At 50.9% G+C, this 5,348-nt stretch overlaps 1 long non-coding RNA gene across 1 annotated transcript; it reads right to left on the reverse strand.

Moving 5' to 3' along the window:
• Positions 1-985: 985 nt before the first annotated feature.
• LOC123116021 (uncharacterized) lies at positions 986-1,701 on the reverse strand. The gene is made up of 2 exons (XR_006456894.1): positions 1,455-1,701; positions 986-1,142 (listed from the first exon to the last, which is right to left on the reverse strand). It is a non-coding gene; the product is annotated as an uncharacterized lncRNA (long non-coding RNA).
• Positions 1,702-5,348: the final 3,647 nt, after the last annotated feature.

The following is a 5,348-nucleotide window of genomic DNA, read 5'->3' on the forward strand; positions in this document are numbered from 1 at the left end:
CGGAACCATTCAAAATTACTCTATGAAAAATACCTCCTCTGTACAAACACACACAGAGATCAGTACGAGTGCCACCGTGAGCGCCGCTGTCGTCGATCGCGCCCCGGCGCCCATCGTCGCGCCTACGGTGGGGCCTAGGTTGCCGGGAGGGAGGGCGCAGGTGGAGGGATCGGCCGCGAGCAGCTCGGTCAACGCTGGAGTGTCCAACAGAAAGGGACGAGAGCGGGAGGGAGCTCCTATTTAATCTTTTAATAAAAACGATCAGTTTAACGAAATGACAGCATCAGTACAAACCGCTCAAATTCATCAGTTCAACAATAGTAACACGATGGCGTAATGAACTGCTAAAAAGAATAATATCCCCCTTATAAAAATACAATCAGCCCCCCTATGATTTTACGATCATGTCCTTGCAACTGTGACCCCTCATAAAAATATAGTCAGCCCCGTGTAAAAGTACAACCAGGTGATTAGCAAGCCCGCCCTCTCATTTGTGCGCTCCTTATTAATCCGATGGCCCATGAGTTGAGTTTCCATATTTTTTTAGTTTTTCACTGAATCAGCGTTTTCACATAATCCATGTCCCTCTGCTGGTTTCGAGTCACCCTTTAGAAGATGCATCGGCGCGGCCTCTCCAGGATCTCACTGCACCTCCATCCACTGCCATGCATCAACTTCCTCTTAGCCCTGCACAGGTAAGCAATATAGTACACGACATCTTCTTCATGTACTGATTGAACCTATATGGCATCATAGTCTTATTGGCACAACATCCTCATAGCCCTCCACCTGATGGTAGAACAAGCACTACCAGAATCATGGTAACCCTCATAGTTGCCTCGATGGAGTGGAGGCCAGGAACAGAGGGTCCATGACATGTTGTCCTTGCCGAGGGTGAACTTCACACAAAATTGCATAACCAAAACATCGCTAGCTAGCGACAGGCACACAAGAAAGAGGTCGAGACAAGGAACTGTACCTTTTGTGAAGGAAGCTTGCTCAAACTCAGCCTTCTCGTTGTTAAATCTTTCACTCTATTATAGGCAATTCTCAGCTTCTTGTTTGAGCTTCCCAACTGATTTTGTCTTCTTGACAACCTCTTCCTAAATAAGAAAGCTAACACCTTGGTAAATTCGGACACTCTGTCTACAATATAGGATTAATCAAGTTCAGCTATATCCTAACAAACAATTTATCACACAATCATGGCTATATATGTACTTCTCTTCAGTATATTTTATATCTAATTATGTATGCAAGTATGGGCTATTGAGCGACGCAACAACCCATCTAGTTAAATGATATTTGCGTAAAGTGAATGAACTTCTAGTGAAATCTCATTGTTAAAGGAAATGGGTAGCACATCAGCCCACTTGCACCTAGACATACATTGACAAGTACTCAGAGAATATCACAGAACTATGAATAGCAGAGGTGAGAGCAAAGGGGCGTACACTCAAACATATATCTTTACAGAAAACTGCAGTTTCTCAACAAGATTTTTTAGTAACGGGGCATCCAACCGAACCACACCACCCTTTTTTCCTGCAAACATAAGTAAAATGAACCTCAAGAGCAAATCACTAGCGGACTGCATTTGCACTTCCATTTATCTTCAGAAAAAACACAAAATAGAGAACTGCAGCAGACGACGGCATGAACCTCGCTGTGCTTGCAGGAGGCCGTCGGGGGGCTATTGTCATCTTCTTGTCCCTGGAACTGCCGCGGCTTCCTTCTCATTGGCCATGGGAAACTACTGCCAGAGTCGCAGACTTCTTCTTCGTGTCTGGCGGCTGGAGAGAAGGAGAATACCTACAGGGGCCGGGTGTCAAATTTGGGCTTTTAAGCTGATGAACGGTCGGTGGCATTAGGTGGACTACGGCGTTGGGGTGAGGAACGGCCAGAACGGAGCTCCGACGGCCACCCGGCCACGGGCTCGAAATCGGGAGGCTCCGGGGTCGCGCGCCCGGCCAGAACGGAGCTCCACCGGAAACCCGGCCACGGGTTCAGAATCGGGAGGCTCCGGGGTCCCGCGCCTGGCCAGAACAGAGCTCCGCCGGCCACCCGACCATAGGCTTGAAAGAAGGAACCTGACCGGCCACTCCGCTCGCTCGGGAAAGGCGGGGAGGAGGAGGAGGAGGAGGAGGGGGAGGGGAGGGGGCGTACGAGCATGAAGTCGTTCGAGTAGCCGAGGATCTTGAGCGTGTCGACGTCCTGGTGGACGATGTCGTCGGCGTCAGCCCTCGCGAGCGCCGCCGCCGTCGCTCGCGCCCCGGTGCCCATGGCCGCGCCTAGGGTGGGGCCTAGGTTGCCAGGAATAAGGCGGGCGGGTGGAGGGATCGGCGGAAGCAGCTTGGTCGACGGCTGGAGTGGCCGGTGGAACAGGGAAAGCCCTTTTATTTGCACTTTTAATAAAAAACGATCAGTTCAATGAAATGACATCATTAGTACAACCGCTCGAATTCATCGGTTCAAAAAGGGTAACAGAATAATATTATGTTACGCGTAACAGAATAGCCCAGATGTGTATATATATATATATATATATATATATATATATATATATATATATATATATATATATATATATATATATATATAAACGGCCGCACAGGGGACACCATCACATTTTCAGGCAAACGGTATAAATACAGCCTCATAATCAAAATAAACATTGTTTTTACAATGGTTCAATTCATCACTCGAACAAGATATTCTTCGAGCACTGCGCCTCTATTAGGCGGGCATCTTCTGTGACCTGCGCCAAGTAGTGCTCGGCCGGATATTGGCCCCCCGCCGGATCCTGGGTCGCTATAATGGTGGCCTCCATATCCGTCCAATAGGCTTTAACGCGGGCAAGGGCCATCCGCGCACCCTCTATGCACGCCGACCTTCTCATGGCATCGATCCGAGGCACGGCCCCAAGGAATTGCTGCACCAAACCAAAGTAACTGTCGGGCTTAGGCCCCTTCGGCCAAAGATAGTCTATTACAGACTGCATTGCAAGTCCGGACAGCCTGTGAAGCTCCGCTATAGCAGCCATCTTGTCACTTAACGGCAGCGGGTGAGTGTGAGCATTGAATTGCGACCAGAAAAGCTTCTCCACTTCCTTACCACCCTGACCATCGAAGAACTTGGCAGCGTCAACCGTACTCTTTGCCAAATCCGCATACGCGTCCGCAGGACTCCAGCGTCCATCCAGGGGAGCGTACTTTGGATCGACAAACTTCGTCCGCAGCAAGTAGGAGCCCCCAGCCGCGATTTTACCGGCCTGTTGAAGCTCCTCCCGTGCACCCATGAGCTCGGTCTGTATTTCCTTTGTGACATTAAGTGACTTGTCCAGATCTGCCGCACTATTCTTATGCTCCTTCTTCAGGAGCTTATACCGGTCAGTGGCATTTTTTAAGTCAACAACCATTTCAGCTATCTTTTCCTCGCTTCGGCGATGAGCAGCATGTTCGGCTCTCAATTCCTCGGCCTCCTTTAGGGTAGCCGCATTGCTCACCTGAACTTGTTCCTTGGCTTGAGCAAGTTCCGCCCTCAGGGCCTCCACGGCAGCAGCACCATATGCAGTCCAAACATATTGCATTAATATCATGCCGCCTTCATATTTCCCTATACAAAGGAAGGCGGAGCACATACCTTGTGATTTATCCAGCCGCTCATTCACCAGCGTGATATCGGCATCAATCGATCCAATTTGCCTCATGAGTTCGGCAACTTCCACGGACTGGTCCGCGGCCGGACCCACAGGTACCTGCACGTATTTACAGTGCAATCATTGATTTATGATCCCCCGTTTGCCGCCTAGGGCGGGCAACCAGAGTCTCAGGGGCTACTATCTATATGGAGCACACCTAGCGCGTGCCTCACAACTAAAGAAATAGTGTATTCTTCACTACATACCTCAAAGCCCCTGAGCAGGCTTGTAAATGCTTCATTCAAACCGGTTGTAGCGGATGAAATCTTCTTGAGCACCGTGCTCATTAATGAGCGATGCTCCTCTGAGAGCGCAACTTGCTCCAGTAAGCCCGTCAGTACGTCCGGCCGGACATTGAACTGTGTCGGACCCTTCACATCGCCCCTTGTGTGAGCCAAACGCTCCGGACTCAGGGCGGCTGACGTATTGACTTCCGGCTTCGGCAGATCCGGACTCCTCCGTGATGACACCTCGGTGTCGCCCGCTTCATGAGTCGGAGAGGCGGGTGGTGTCTCGCTCTCCATCATCTCCGAAGGAAGGTCCCCCAAAGACGAACCCTGTTGAGAAGAGCTGCTAGCCAGACTGCAAAAAGTCGAATCCTGGTTATTGATCTAGGAGAAACACAGTACCTTCAAATTGAAGATTGACTTACAACTCGGTGGAGGGCTGGCCTGTTGGTGGGCATGACGCGGTGAGGGTGCCAGTCGGGGCAGGGCCCCCAGGGGATACCTTTTTCCCTGGTTTGGGCATCTCCGCCTCCAAGTCTTCGGAGGCAGCCCTCTTCTTCCCGCGCAGGGAAGAGGCCTTAGCCTCCTTTTCCCGACTATCCTCCTCAGGGGAGGTAACAATTCCCCCGGTTCGGATGCGTAGCGTATGGAGTTCGGTTTCTTCGTTCTTCCCCTTGTCCTTCCCTGAGGGCATTCTGCTGAGTACCCGGTCCAGCATCTTGGCCATGGTGGGACCAGGCGAGCCTTCGGGAAGTGGCGCCGGACACCTGATTCTCTCCGCCTTGCTAAGCCATTCCTGGCCACGGATGATTTTCAGAATAAACAATTATGACAGATACAAAACAAGGTGTCCGGTATCAAGGTTACTTACTTTGATATCTGCGCGATTGCAGCTTAGGCCCGCATCCTCGGTGGTGTTCGGACACTCTACTTTCTGTCCAAAGAATAATTTTCACATCCCTTCGAGCTTCAAGCCGAAGAAGTGCTTGACAGTCTGCGGACCCTCCGGATTGAACTCCCACATCCGGAGAGGCCGGCGTTGGCACGACAACATCCGTCGGATTAACATCACTTGCATTATGCTGACGATGTTAATATCCCTCTCAAGAAGCTCCCGAATGCGATTCTACAGTGAGGGACAAAAACGACGCATTCATTGGGCTCCGGTGTAGGGATGACCTGCCCTGGAGCAGGAAGCCTGTGCTGGATGTCGGTGGTCAGGTATCCGACCTCCCTAAGCTTCGCAATGTCTTCCTTTTGAATCGAGGAGGCCACCCACCGACCTTGAGGGTCAGATCCGGACATATTGGAGGATCTGGGGGGTTGGAGCTTAGGTTTCGGGTGTTAGAACTCGAGATGCGAGAAGGCGCGAGGAAGGTGGAAAGGAGGCATAGGCCTCAACCCCTTTATAAAGAGGGTGA

The sequence above is a fragment of the Triticum aestivum genome, chromosome 5B, assembly GCF_018294505.1.
Source record: "Triticum aestivum cultivar Chinese Spring chromosome 5B, IWGSC CS RefSeq v2.1, whole genome shotgun sequence".
NCBI lineage: Eukaryota > Viridiplantae > Streptophyta > Magnoliopsida > Poales > Poaceae > Triticum > Triticum aestivum.